General features: G+C 37.9%; 1 pseudogene; it reads left to right on the plus strand.

The window, feature by feature from the left end:
• Positions 1–303: 303 nt before the first annotated feature.
• On the plus strand, positions 304–15,891 carry LOC101636344 (annotated as a pseudogene).
• The last annotated feature ends 259 nt before the right edge of the window (positions 15,892–16,150 follow it).

Consider the following 16,150-nt stretch of genomic DNA (forward strand, 5'->3'; position numbering starts at 1 on the left):
CTGTGGCCATGTTGGGTGTGCTTCAGAGACCAAGTGTTGTTACAGCAGCAGGAACTCCACAAACTTGGCTCTTAGAACATTTTGACAAGTCAAATGTCTGCTTTTCAAGATACCTGAGGACTTATTCCTGTTTTTCTCAAACACAGTGGGTCTTTCATGTGGTCTTACACTTGCTTATTGATACCCAGTTTTTTCTTGTTGGGCCAAATGTGGCAACACATTATTTATTTGACACTGTGGTAAAATCCATTCAATTGGATGGAAAAGAACATATTAGTCAAATGAAACTGATGTCTGGTAGCCATGTACACACTCACCCAAATAATCAGCCCCCGGACCCTGAACGAGCTGCTTGATGCCCAGCCATCTCTCACTCAGGGATTTATTTTCCCTGGCCCTGGCAGGACACTAAAACCAACTTTCCGATTCAGCTTCAGCCTTCGGCCCCTGGACAATAGCAATACTGTGTGACGACTACCAAGGATCGACTAAGAGGGATGACTGTTTTAATAGCACTTTATGACTCCTCAAGCTGGACTGGAAACATCACCACAAGGAGAAAAAAGGTATTCTTCAAGGAGAGGGGATGTCTCTGTAGTCAGAATCTGAGCTGGAATCAAAACCACAGACAGAAATAGGGCTTGAGGTCCTCCAGTGTAAATTCCAGGAACCAGGGAGGAAGCTTGAGGACATGCCCAACAGGGCTTTCAGAAATGTGCTAATTGTGCAATCTTCACAGCTAACAAGGGAAAATGATAAAATAACAATAACACAGCAAACTAACAACAGAAAATGACTAAATCAGAGTGAGTGATTTGGAGTGAGCCGCAGGAAACAGCTTCACCATTGTTATTTTCTTTCAGTTTTTCCAAGCTCGTCCTTCCTTTTTTGTTCTGTTGCTCCTTCTCCCTCTCCTTCCTTCCCAGCCCTCTCTCTTCAGCCTCTCTTTCTCTCCTTCCTCTAGAATAGGGAAACACGGTAAGTCTGTTGGATGTTGATGGGGGCCACGTGTGCACTGTGATCTACGTCTGACTATAATAGACAAGCTTGGCATCTGCCTCTAGAAATTCATTGATCAAATTTAGCTTTCAAATTGGGTGGTCAGAGAGGTCAGCTCCAGTTTTGAGTCTTCCTTCTAAACTGTAAGTAGCATCTGCAATTCATTTCTAAAATGACCAGTGACTGGAGCAGAATTCTGGTAGAAATTTCTCACTTCTTATGGGCCAACAAGAAATATCTAGTTGTTAGCCAAGGGTCAGCAAGCAGCTTTCTCAACCTGCGTTTGGCAGGAATGGTAATATTTAGGGTTTCTCCCTTAGCCAGTTCACTACCAAGAGGATGTCCTCAGTAATATGTTGGAGAACTCCACAGGGCCAGAGCAGGCTGCCAGAAGTGTGTGCAAACCCAAAGGGACTCCCAGAAGAAATACTGTCCAACTCACCATTATTTCCCAGAACCAAAGGTGTTGAACAATGAGAAAAAGGCTGCTTTAAGCCTTACAGTTGGTTATCTTATATGACAAAGAACTCATTCCAGGATTAAAAAAAAAAAAAAAGAACATATGCCATTGAATAGATTTCCTTACCCCTTGTCATAGATCTAAAATAATCCATTGGCTGAGACCTCCTAGAGTTCTGTTAATGTGAATTCAGAGACTCCAGAAGACCCAGTGGGGAAGAACAGCCTAGTCAAGGAGTAGCACCTGCTATTTCGTGCATGGGTGCCTCGGCTCATATTTTCTGAGTGGGAAGAAAGAAGAGCACTTTGGGCTATGACTGTATGTGGTGTCCCCACTCAGTTATGACCTTCTTAGACTGGGAAGCCCAAATTTGGTGTGACAGTAGGTTGTAAGAAACTGAGCAAACTTACTCATTGGCAGACGTAATTTAAAATTAGATATAACAGTAGAGGCAGAAACAAATTACCCAAGAGATGGAGCAGAGACCACCACTCACAACTGTAATTAAAAAATGATAAAGTCAACCAAAGAGATTGCTTGGACCACCCAAGCATGGGTCTTCATAGTATTTACCCTGGGTCTACTATATTTCCATTTGTTCCTGACATCTAGACCTGCAGTGTTTAATGCAACAACCTCTCATCATCACTGGCTTTTAACATTTAAACTTCTTGAAATGAAGTAAAATTAGAACTTCAGTTCTTCAGTGACATAGTCACATTTTAGGGTTCTTAATAGGCCCATGTACATAACAGCTGCCATGATGGACAGCACAGATACAGAATATTTCCATCATCATGTAAAGTTCTGTTAGACAACGCTAATCCAGATCATAAGTCCTGATGATGAAGCTACCTTCATAGGTCTAGAAAGACAATCATTTGCCCTGAATGTTAGATCCTCTTTGCTGTTGCTTTTGGGTCATTTCTTGCTCAGTCTAAATGCTGGGCCCATGTAGTTAGTGCTTAATTGCTGTGAACCTGCTGCTGCTATATATATTAGGTGTTTGCTGAATTAAGTGGCTAAGTATGCCATCAGTGATTGAGGGATTGTTTATAGGTTTCTTTCAGATCAGAGGCTATTAAACTTGTCAGGAATCTTGTGACTCTGATATGACTCTAAAAGTTGATCTTTTTCATCTCTAATCTTAACAACCCATTAAGATGGGCATTTCCATTCATCTTTAACAACTGAACATATTAAAATGTTAAAAAATTGACAGAGATCTATAGACAGAAGTGCAGAGCAGTGATATGAGCACAGATCTGTCTAACCATAATCCAGGCTACTTTTCTGAATACTGGAGACATAGAACATGCATGCAGAAGACCATTATAATAAAAGATAGAAATGATAAAAAAAATCACGAATATAGATGAATTGCTAAGGGCTCTAATTTCTGTGCTGGTGTCATCTCTACCTAACTTTGTCCATGGGATATATGTTCTGCTTATTTGTTTAAACTATGCTATTTTACAACTCAGAATTTTGATCAGTGACATGGTCCTTCCAAAGTATTCTGTGTATTTACCACCACCCTTCATTAATAGTGATAAGTAGTGAGAAATCTTCTGAATAGCACACTCTGAATTGCAATAAAACCATTCATGGTCATTGTCTTGAGGCTTACAGTGATTAGGCATCAGCACCAGGACTTTGAAAACTCATGTTTGACCTGAGCCCTAAAGAGCCTTTTCACTGTTCCAAAGGAAGAACTGACTTTCCTGTGCTTCTTTGTAACTTTCTAGCCTCTTTTATTTCTTCCTTCACCCAGTAAGACCTCATTTTCCTGAGGAAGCACCCCAAGCTTCTAGAACAGCAAAGCTGTTTGCTGATCAAAGAGAGTGGGTTACATGCCCCGAGAAACACCTTTTTTTTTTTTTTTTTCATTTTACCTTCCATGTAGCTTGTCCAGGTGTGAGCTTGTGTATGTGAGCATTAGCAGTCATATAGATGAGTCCATTTCATGCCTGGAACATAAAATCCAGGAAAAACTGTTTTGCTATGATTTTTCTATCTCAGTGATTGTTAGCTGGAAAAAGGGATATAGACAAGAGGGGGGAAAATCACACATTTGACTTTACACTGAGATTTACTGAGGAATTCAAAATTAAATCATTAGATTTGAATAACTAGCCTAACTCACCCTGGTTTCAGACTGTCTGTCTTGCAGCTGCTGAAGTCACTTTGTGCTGTATTACTTGGAAATCAATAATGACCAAATGTCATTGTTTTGTGAGATTACACACACTCCTAACTTTGAATTTAATTTATTTGTTTACTTTGGTTGGTTTTAATTAAAAAATGTTCTTCGCAACCATATTATCATACTGGAAAATGTGCTTGAAAAGTCATTCTTTTCTTTCTCTTCTAAAAATTACCCAAGCAGAGAAAGAATTGTTTCATTTTAGAAAACATGTTTTCCTTCTTTTGTGTGCAGTTCCTCTTTTTATTTTCTGCCATCTATGGAAACTTTATGAAGCAACGGCAAGATGCTAGATTCTTCATTGTTGTCGCTGGGAACCTCACATGTATAGTAGTCCAAGAAATAGCACCAGTTATGAGCAAGTAGAAAAAGAACAATCGAGACTGTATATTACAGCTAACTGAAAAACAGTGTTAGGTGGTCATTCAGGTAATATAAGTTATTGCCTGTTCATATTTGTCATTTCCCACTTGCTTACAAAGACCAAATTTCAAGAATCAAAAAAATTGTAATTGTTGAAAGAGTGGTAACTTGTCAGTTTTGTCTATATATGTAATAATCTGTTACATATTTTAATACATCACTAATGAAGTCATTAAATAGTCTCAGAGTTCATCTGCTTGTTTAAAGGAGAGACTGTAAAGTGTGCTTTAGAAGGTCTTTCTTTTTGCAACTCCTTCATATGTTATCAATCAAATCAAGCGTAAAATTTTAAAATATTAGAATATAATGTCTCCCATACAGCAAATTTCCAAGGAAGGTTTTATATACTTTTTCTTGATTTATAGATGTTAAAATTTGATCCATCTGAGAAAGAATATATATCTCTTAACATCAACAATAGATATTTAATGATCCACACAAAACTTTGAGTATGTCTCTTTTGTTCTGTAAGTAAATTCTCAGAGCAATTATTTGAAGTAAATAATTTGTTTTTAAATATTATTACCCCTATTAAGTTATCCTCTATTTAAAAAATTCCACATTTACTGTGTACTATATACGGTAAATCCTCAGTATTTGGGACATTTTCAAAAATCTCTGTTTTTATTTACAAAACATTTGTTCATAATATTGTAATTAAAAGCACATACACTAGAGTCTCTTAAAATTCTTTTCCTTTTTATAATCTTCAGTACAGAGAAAACATTCCATCACCTCTGTCTCTTTAAACTGAATATTTTAAGGGCTCCGTTTTTGATGTGACTGATATTGATTATTCCAGAGGACCTTTAATAGGTTTTTCTTGTTTACCAAGTAGATGAGTTAACTATTTCATATAGGTTTTCACACCTCACACTTAGTAATTATGCAGAGAGAGAAACCTGCTTATGCACCTGTCACGAAGGTGCTTCATTTTTAATGTGTACATTCCTCTTCCATGCTACCCCATTGTTACCATTTAAACCTAAACAATAAAGCATAATGTAAACAGGAGTGTTCGAGTATATTTAACTGGTTCTCTAGTTTCCCTGAATTCTAAGAGAGCATGAGCATCACCATCTTAGTGCTTCTGAAGGTTAATTCTATGTGAACATTTTGATGTCACACTAACTTTATAGCCATATAACTGAAAATTTCATCTTCCTTCCCTTTCTTACTTTCTAACCTCACAATTTCTGTCGTTGCCAAGATTCTCAGTTTCCAACCTATAAACTGGGTAATCAGCTTTGACTCTTGCTTTGTCAAAGTAGTCCCTATACAGCTTTTTGCTTATGTTCTGGCTTTGCTTTTGACTTCCATGCCCACAGCTATCCAGACACTATTACAACATCAAATAGGCACTTTGTCAATTATCATCCTGTTCACTTGTTCTGCCTTTAATTGATTTTTATCTCCACTGTGGGCGATTCCACCAATCACATGCATGCAAAGCTATCTAATTCAGATTCCTAAAACATCACTGGCCTCTTTTGTTCAAAGCCCTTTAGTAAGTTTCAACTCCAAACCCATTGGCCAACTGCCTTTCCAGAATCTAGTTTATATTCCTCTTTCTTAAATGTTGTGCTGTTAACACTTAGTCTTTAATTCATTTGGGCTGCTACAAAAATACCATAAAATAAGTGATTTACCAGCAATGCACATTTATTTTTCACTATTCTGGGCCCAGGTGGTGTAGGGTCAGGGTGTCATCAGAGTTGATGTCTGGTGAGGACTCGCTTATTAAATCTCTTTTCACTGTACCATCTGAAAGAAAAAAAAAGGTGCTTTCTTGGGCTCCTTTTATGCAGGCACAAATTCCTATGGTGAGGATTCTGCTTCATGACCTAATTTCCTCCCAAAGGCTCATCTTTTAACATCATCAGCTTGGGAGTTAAGATTTCAACAGGTGAATTTTGGGGTACACAAACTTTTGAGGTACTGAGCTCAGTACTCCACTACCTAATTTAATTCCCATAGTGACAGGAAACAGATATTATTATGTCTACTTTTAACACAGGGACATAGAATCTCAGGTAGATTTGGTTATCTCACATAGTTACAGAGTCATGGAGGTCGAATTTATGCCCAGGACTTACCTAAAGCTATGTTTTTAACAAACATTTTATAATGGATCCAACAAATCTTTGCTTTCAACCAAACTATTCTGTTTTCTTAAGTATGCCCTGAGGGTTTTTTTTTGCCATTTTCCTTTTTATTCATAAGTACCTGGAATGCCATTCTTCCTGCCAGTGAAATGTCATCTATTTTTCAAAGCCCATAGCAAACCTATTTCCTTTCTTATAACTTAATCTAACTACCCTATCGTGCAATACTAGGTCAATGTGTGGAGTGGATGGAGCAAGCTAAGATATACAATTCAGTATGCTAATGAATCTTTCACTGCCCTGTGGCAGAGTTACTGTTCCATGCTAGTATTTTGTTTGGCATTTTTTTTTTCATGCTCCTATGTTACAGTGTTTATTCAGTCATATCTCCAGTAGCTTTGTTTCCCGACACTTTCTCACACATAGTAAGAGAAAAGTAAATATTTGATGATTTGATTGTTTAAGAAATTCAGTCAGATGAATTGTCCTAACTGGTTGATTTCACTGTATCATGGCTGAGTTGTCAGCTACGAAAATGAAGTCCGTTGTTTTTGCAAACACCATGACCTTGATAAATTGTGATTTCAGACGTAATTGAAACATTCAATGGAAAAATTATATTCGGTAATAAAATTTGGGCCATAAATATCATTTATACAATGTATAGTTTGTGATAATAAGAGGTTTGTTGAAAGTCAATAAGAATAAAAACAGGTTTAGAAAAGGGCCACAAAAATTTTCTTTGAAGAGGAAGTCCACAAAATATAAAAAAAAATAGTTGGTAGTCAAAGAATAACATTCTCTGTATTGCTTTCAGACTACTTTAATATGTCAAGCACACTAAATTTAAATTTCTTGAAGAAAGATAAATACTCCTCCCTATTTCATTCTCAATCCATGCAATTATTAAATCTCTATCTCATTTCCTGTGAAATTATGGAAATTTATTACTGGAAAATTCTCTATAGATCCTGAGTCCAACCTCTTGCCCAGGAGAACATTTATAGAAAACTTCTTTGCCATGTTATAATCCTGTCATATTATCATTTGACTTTTATTTGAATAGCCCTATTAATAGAAAACTCATTATTTTTGAGTTAGCTCTGCCTGTTGTTAAGTACTTATAATTGTTAAACAGTGCTTTCTGACAACATACCTCAGTCTTCCTCTTTATAACGTTGCCCCATTCTTCCTTATGCTGAATGATGATATTTTATATTATGTTTAATAAAGTAAATCATACTTTATTTCTCTGAAGACAACTCCTCTTAATTACCAAGGAGAGCTACTCTTTCTTTTCTTAATCTCCCCTCACCTCTGCACTGCCCTCAGCTTAAAATGCTGTAGTTCTTTCAGCCAATAGTCATTTGACTTAGATTCCAGATGTCTCACCATCCTGGTCTTTCTCCTCTGGATATTCTTCTCCATCCTAAGAATATAATTAGCCAGATGTGACCCTAGGAGCACAGAAACTCCTGCAACTGTAACTTCTGCTGTAGAAATGACATTTCTGTCCTTGCAGCCTAAGTTTGTATTAACTTTTAAAACAGTAGCATTATACTCATGGCTTTTATTTAACTTGTGGTCTAAACCCCCAGGCCTTTTATTTTTCCCTAGGAAGTGTAGTCAAGCCATGTATTTCTCATCCTGTCCTTATGTAATTGATTTTTTTTTTTTGAAACTACGTATAAGGATTTTCCTCTATGCCTTTTTGCCTTTTATCATGTTGGACCCCAGAAGTGCATGATGGGACAACTGAGAGAAAAACCACAAGATTCTTGGCTGCTCTAGATGTTGAGAATCTGGAATGGCTCTAGTGAATTACAATAAGAGTTCCACTCAATAAACCCAAAACCCTGTGGATATTAAAAACATAACAACAAGCAAACCATAAAGAAAGCCTCAAAAGTCTCTGCATTTTATCTTCAGTAATACTAAAGTGGGAACATGAGGAGGGAAAACACCTAAAGCCTCTGTAATTGGGGTTCTCTTAGTAGGGTACTCACTGCTTCTCAGTTCCTGAAATCTCCTGCCTTCATGCTGTTAGTAGGAACCTACTAGCTGAGTTCATACCATTGCAACTATGCAGGTAGAACTGGAGGGGAGAAATTTAAGCCAAAGAAGTTGAAAGGAGACAGACAAATACTGATGGTCTCATTTCTGTGTAGAATATAAAGAAACATAACTAAGGGTCAGTAATGAACTCTTGCAGCCTGACTGCAAGACAGACCAGAGCAGAGAGTGCATGTTGGTGTAGGTAAGGGAGGGAGGCGCATGAAGGATGGTTGAGGGCTCTTGGAGAGCTGGTGATAAGCATGCTGTGAAGTGTGAAGTCAGGCATTTGTGGAGGTTTGAACCTCTGACCCCAGAAGATATAGCAGTATAAACCCACTTTACCTCAATAAACATAATAAAATTAAATATGCAATGCCATGCGTTTCTCTTCTCTGAGATGCTTAACACTCCTTCAACAGCTTTCCCTTTTCTCCACCAGCACACAGATTATTTTTTTTGTCACTGAGCACTACTGAACCCTCAAGCTTCAATAACTTCCAATGACTTGTACTGTGGAAGTTCTTGTCTCCTAAAAGCAATCATCTTTTCCACTGGAAAATAGGAAAAACACACCCCTACCAAATGTCACTGGTAAAAGTAGCTTGTTTCCCAACAACTTTGTAAATTCCCACATTCCTCACTCCTCTTCGTACCATTAATTCTCTTTTTTTGTATGTCTGGTTTTGTTTGTTTATTTAGTTTGCCTTGCCCAATCCCAAATCCTTCCTTGGAAGATTGTACTTGGTTGATGAGAGCCATCTAGTATGGAAGTGCCAGGAAGCTTGAGAACCTCTCATCATTCCAATTCTTCCATAATTAATTTCATCAGCTGGAAGGGGGTAACATGGAGTACAGTATTTAGATTCTCTACCTGGGAAAAATAATTTCCATTTTAATATCTGTGTGAATCTCCACTCCAGAGTTTATGAGGCCAGGCTGAAGCTGGGCGTCTCCTGTAAACATCTCTTCCTAACTTCATGCCCCATCTATCCAGCATTTTCTCACTTCCTCAACATGGTTCTTCTGAGTAAACTCACACTTTAGATCACCTATACCTGAATATACATCTCAGGGTCTGTTTTTTTGGAAAATAAACTGAGGCAGTGAACTGCTTTGCATTCAGTAGCTATTTAAACATTAATACTAGGAAAGCATATTTAACTTCATTCAGCAAACATTTATAGAAAATAATCTATAAGTCCAAATTTCTTCATGTGACTAGATGCCTCCTGAGGGCAGGGATGAGGTCTAATTGACCAATTGGCTAGAACTGTGCCAAACTCAACAGAACATTGGCTCAACAGAACAGTCCTCAACAGAACAGAACATTGGTTTGATATGCAGGTACTGTTGTGAATATGATGTTGCTTTTTAAAAATTAAGTTCACAACTTTAGTTTGGAAAACAAATATACCCCAAGTCATTATACTATAAGTTTGAATGCAGAAAGTACATTTAAAAAAAAAAAGCTGTATGCAAAGTATTAAGAGTAATTTCAATTGAAGGAAAGGGACATTTTCCATGAAGCAGAATGAAAGATGCATATGATTTTAATGGAAGAGAGATAGTATTATTGCTGGTAGTCATTGCATAATTACTATATGGTATGCATTTCACTAATGGCTGTACACTGGTTATTTTGTTTAATATTTACAGAGCATCTATAGTGTGATAATTATTATTACCTCTATTTAACCAGGAGGTCTTGAAACATGAAGTAATTTCTAAAACCTCCCAGCTAGCAAAGAATAGAACCCAGATTAAACCCATTCCTTAAGCCCTGTCCCCTTTGTAAGATGAGGGAATATGATAAGCACAGATAAAGAAATTTACCATTATGGGCTTAAATAAATACAATAGAAAAAAATCCTGGAAAAAGAAATTGGTACCAGGTTATGAGACTTGTAATTGTAATAGCATGCCAAGAAACTGGATTTTATTCTGTAAATTATGGGGAGCATCAGAAAATTTAACAGAAACTGTGATTGATCATATGTCTTAAGAAGAGAATGTCTTAAATAGTCATTCCAATAGAAAGGAAAAAAAAATGAAAAAGTTCTTCAGCTTCTTCCACATTTAGGAATGTCGAAACATAGAAGTTTAGATGTATATATTTTCCTTTATGATTGTTTTCTACCTAGTTTTACTGGGTCTGTCCAATGGTACTACATTTGTAAAAGATTGTGTTAGGTGCTTGATGTTCCACAACTTTGGTAGTGTGAAAATCTGTTATGATTTCATTATCTGTGCTACTTTTCACTAACCTTCTTCCAGAAATCCTATTGCACCTATTCATTTATTTTGTTATCCAGTATAGATCTCTCCTGAAAAATGGCAAATGAGTAATATATTACATAGCACTGAGCAGAACATCTTGCAAACTCTCTTCTATCTCTGTGGAAAGCTCGCTCCAGGTAAACCAGCAATTGTCCTGATTTGTTTTCACTGTTGCCAAACTCCCTGAAATACCTCTACAACTCTGGGTATCTTTCTTCATCCTTTTCCTGCCAACCTTTTCAATCTAGCTTTTTTGAAACCAGTACCTCTAATATAGACAAACTGATCTTTTTGTTTTCCTCTCTATTCATTATCTAGAAGCTAGGAAAAAATTACTGCAATGAGGTTAGGAAGTTTCAAATATATTAGCTTTCGCTCTGTGCCCTCTCTTTTTCTGTCTCAGTCATTCCATTTATCTATATTCATTTTGCAATAAGAATTGCAGCATTTATAACCCATCACTCCTTTCAGTTCGGTGAGCCTTGATAATTGAAGAGATTTGCCTTTGCAGAAGGCACAGTTGATATTAAGCTTCAGATGATCAAGTGGTAAAAGACTCAATGACTCAGTAAAATGGTTTGTGTTTTTTTTTTAAGATTTATTTATTTATGCATACAGAACTGGGATAGAACCCAGAGGTGTGGGGGGTGGGGGTGGGTGGGTGAGAGGATTCATCAGAGACAGAGTAGGGAGCAGAATAGGCAAATCTACTGATATATACTGCTGATGGGATCAGAGGGCAACACAGGAGAGGTCTGCCATACCGTGTGGGTCACGCACTTGGCCAGGGATCGAACTCATGCTGCAGTGGCTGTGATAGCTTCATGGTGTTATGCTTTAATCCGGTACGCCACCAGAGAGGGCCCCTTGTTTTTGCTTTTATCCTTGTTGAGACCTCACCATAGATGCAATCACTTAGTAAGTCTACATTCTTCAATTGCTTGTTTAGAAATAGATGATATTGTTAATTCAAAAGGAACTGAAAACACCTTAAGTAAGACTTAACTCCTGCTATCAGGCCCTTGAAAGAAAGTTCCTACTTCCTATTTCAGTGGATGGGGATGACTCACTGCATCTCAGATAGATGTCAGTTTTCAGTGACCTGTCAAGATTTTCTGCTTTTGCAGCTCAGAAGACTTAAAGAAATTGTAATGGGACAGCAACCCCTCATATTTCTTTGATATACAGACCTATAAGAAAATTTTTTACTCATTTTCTATGCTTTGCATTATTTAGACAGCTGCCTGATGTTCCTGTCACGTAGTAAATCCAGAAAACTACTACTTAACTGAAATTTTTCACTGCTTCAATTTATGCAGAGATATGACAGTTTTCTGAGTCTGGAATAGTTCTGATTACAAGAACCATAATCTACTTTGTTTGATTTCAAGTACATCAGGCCACATCTACCTGCCATTTTCCCTCCCAAATTTGTCACTTAATATCTTGACTCAATTCTATAAGTCAGTAAAATAAACATGACAGAAATTATCATTTCTTCCATAGAGATGCAGTCTGATGTTTATTGGGAGAAAATGTATAGATAAGAGCAGAAGTTGGTTATGGCTCCCCTGTTGGCTGTTGACTTCCAGAACATTGCATGAGGGTCCATCCGGGTCAGATATGGACCGGGAGAAGAAACTGGCCTTTGAGAGGTAGTGCTTAGAAGTAACTCACTTAGGAGATACCTCCTTAGCTGTATCTGAGATATGATGATTGAAATCTTGAAGTTGCTGCTATGTGACATGGTCGACCAGTTGTTTTTTGATATCATCTGCCTCCCTGTAATTTATTAGGATAGTATTTGACCAGTGTCACTTTTCATGGAGTAAGTTTACATACTGTGATTCTTTTACATGATGCCAACTTTTTCTTTGGGATACTATTCTGCAGAGAATCTGTCTTGGACAAATGAATCTTTATTTCTGGCCCTAAACCTTCATTCCCTATGAGAAATTCTAGTGCACAGCTCATTTCCAGGGACTGAGAATCAACTTTCCCACTCTGCTGAGTTGGGCCACCATCTGGACCTGTGTTCTTCTCTGTGTTCTCTCATACTATCTCTAGATTCCCAAGGAAGTGTACATGGGAGGAAATTTTCACCTTTTGCATACTTAAAATTGCTACTTTTGTACTCCTCTTTGATTAACTAGTAGAGCATTTTAGGTTGTACTTAATTTCATAAGAGTTTTTTATGCATTACTTCATTATATATTATTTTCTGGCATTGCTGTCAATCTGATTTTCTTGATTATATAAGTGATCAGGTTTTTCCTTCTTCCAATATTTAGGATGAAAACATATTCTAATTATGATAATGTGTCCTTTTTTCTCATTTATTAAGTTAGCTATTTCAGTAAAAGTTAAGTTCTTTAGTTTCAAGAAATTTACTATTGCTTTGAAATATTCCCTTCTCCTATAACACTTTCTATTCCTATTCTAGCATGTTGATAGAGATTGATCTTCCTGGATGAATCCTGTAATTTACTTGTTTTCTTTTTAATACTCACATTCCACTTTTGCTGTACTTCAGGACAATATTATTCACATGATTTTATTATTGTTTAAATCACATGATATTTACCTTTTGTGTTTATGTTTTATCACCTCTGTTATAAATGCTAAGAATGATATTTTGTCTTAGAACCTAGTATAGTTTTTTTCAAATTAAACTTTTATTGAAGTAATATTGTCTTTCAGTTATGTGTGTGTTTATATACCTATATGTAAACATTTAGGTGTACAATATTGTATGTATATGTTACATTACGGTCCCTACCAAAAGTCTTCATTTCCACCCACCACTGTACATTGACCTCATCACCCAAATGCTCTCTCCTACACCCTTGTCCCTGTGCTTACCATCTAAAGACTAGTTTCTATCTATCACCGAGCAGTTAAAACTCCTTCACATGTTTTTCCTGCCTCCCCCCACCCCCTTACTCCCTGGTAACCACAATTCTGTTGTCAGGATTCTGAGGGTTTGTTTATATTTTGTTTGTTCCTTTGCTTTGTTTATTTTTCACATAAAACATACTATATTTGTCTTCCTCTGTCTGACTTATTTATCTTAATTCCCTCAAGTTTCACCTATGTTGTTGCAAATGCCAAGCTTTCATTTTTTCCCCCTATAGCTGAACAGTATCCTAATGTGCCTGTACCACCTTGTTTATCACTCTTTAGCCAATGAGCACAAAAACAACAAATGTTGGGCAGAGTATGCCCTAAAGTAAACCCTCTGTATCTGTTGGTAGCAGTAGAAATTAATGGTATGGGTAACAGTGTAGAGACTTCTCAGAAATTAAGAATAGTAATACCATATGATCCAGCTATTCCATTTCTGAATATCTATCCAAAGAATACAAAAACACCTTTTAAATGAAGTCTATGCACACCGTGTTCATTGAAGATTATTTACAATAGCCAAAATATGGAAACGATTTAAAGTGCCCATTGAGAGATTTCTTGATTTAATGTTCAGCTGTTTCTATTATGTTTTTATTGAGTTCAGGTATCACATTTTTTAATTTTCTTTTTTTTTTTTAGAGCTTTATTTACGCATACAGAACTGGGATATAGGCCAGAGGTCCTGGGGCAGTAAGAGGATTCACCAGCAACAGAGTGGGGAGCAGAACAGGTCGATTGACAAAGTACACTGCTGAGGGGAGCAGTGGGTGGGTCAGGAGAGGCCTGCGTCATGTGGGTCACCCCCCTTGCCAGCATCGAATTTGCACTGAAGCAGCTATGGCTAGCTTCAGAGTGCTGCACTTTATGAGATTTTCTTTTTCTTAAACTTTTTTTTTTTTTAAGATTCATTTATTTAAGCATACAGAAATGGAGTACAGGCCAAAGGTGCAGGGGAGGTGAGAGGATTCACCAGAGACAGAGTGGGGAGCAGGACAGGCAGATCGATGAGATACACTGCTGAGGCGAGCAGCAGGCAGGTCAGGAAAGGTCTGCTGCATCATGTGGGTCACCTCTGGGCTGGGAGATCAAACTCTCACTGCGGTGGCTGTGGCTCCCTTGCAGTGCTGTGCTTTAACCCACTGCGCCACCAGGGAGGGCCCTTTGTGGGATTTTGCAGCACAGTTTTCTGACATTGTTCCTTTTGTGTACTATGATATTTTCATTTGTTTCATGCAGCATTGTCTATATTCCTCTCTTAAAGATTCTTAATTCTGTGTTAATTGACTTTTCCTTTGGGCCCCTACATCATGTTCCCCTTGAATACCGAGTTTTTCAATTTTGGGATAAACTTTCTCAAATATCTTGGCAATCATTTGCTATTGAATTATATCTAAAATTAAGTACCTAAAAGCTGTTTGTGTAGCACTGTGGGCTTGTAAGCCAGTTAGGTATTCTTCAAGTCATGACTGCTGGCCCTGTGCTCTGGCCTGCAGGTTCCTACTGCTCTCTTGCTACCCACAATATCTCTGTTGCACTCTGTGGTTATCCTGTCCAGGGCCACCAAGGCCTTCCACTAAGACCTCGGTATCAAGGCTTTTGCTTGAGTCAGTTCTTAACGTGCACTCATATATCAGCCCGATCCCAAACTGGGTATCACAGAATCTTTAAGAGAGCAGAAAGATGAACCTGGAGATGGTGCTTCCTGGTGTGATAATGGAAAACCTTATATGCTCCTTGTTGTTGGAAAGCAGAGGCACAAGTGGCTGCCAAAAAAAAAAAAAAAAGGTAGACAAAGAACCTGCCGTGTGCCGTGGTGAGACTGTCCCAAGTTTGTAAGATCTCTGTCCTAGGTGAGAACAACTAAGTGTTGAGAAGTGACCAGTCATGCCATCGTGCAGACCATTTCTGGAACCAGGGCCTCAAGGGATGGAGTAAATTTTCTACAAAGGTTTATTTTAAATCCAATCAAGGAGATGTCTTTATGCCCAAGACATCCTGGGGGAACCACACACATATCTTCAGAGGTGCTGGCCTACAGCTTCATGGTTATCTATACTATGAATCCAAGTTATGCAGCATTGATTTCACAGGGGCAGTAGGGGACATTTCCAAAATACCACAACAAAGCGTTCTGCATAATGATGCCCACAATCCAGTAGGCGTATACTCCAGTTCCTGAGCAATGGAAGGAAGTAGCAGCAATGGTGAAATCAACCAATTTCTTTTTGTCTTTTGACTTGGCCTACCAAAGCTTTGCATGTAGTGATGGTCATAGGGATGCTTGGGCTTTGTGCCACTTCACGAAACAGGACATTAATCTTTGTCTGTGCTAATCCCATGCCAAGAACATGGGCTTATGTGGTACAATGTTCTGCAAAGATGCTGACAAAGCCCAGAGGTTGGAGTCGTAGTTAAAGATCTGCATCTGTCCTATGTTTTCTACCCCACGGCCATTTTAAACAGGCCTGACTTGAGTCAGCAGTGTTGCAGGGAGTGACAGCATGGCTGACTCCATCATGCGCACACAAGCTCAGCTGGTCCCCGTGGTGAAGAAGACAGGCTCCTCCTGTCCATGGCAACACATCAGTGTCTAGATTCACGTGTTTTGTTTCACAGGAAAGGAAAGCTTGATCAGGTGAAGCATGGACAAATAGTTACCCATCTACTTGACAACCAAATAATTTCCGTGGTATGAGGGAACTAAGATAACTTTCCTAT

Source organism: Condylura cristata, unplaced genomic scaffold, assembly GCF_000260355.1.
Source record: "Condylura cristata isolate star-nosed mole 26May11 unplaced genomic scaffold, ConCri1.0 scaffold00009, whole genome shotgun sequence".
NCBI classification, from domain to species: Eukaryota; Metazoa; Chordata; class Mammalia; order Eulipotyphla; family Talpidae; genus Condylura; species Condylura cristata.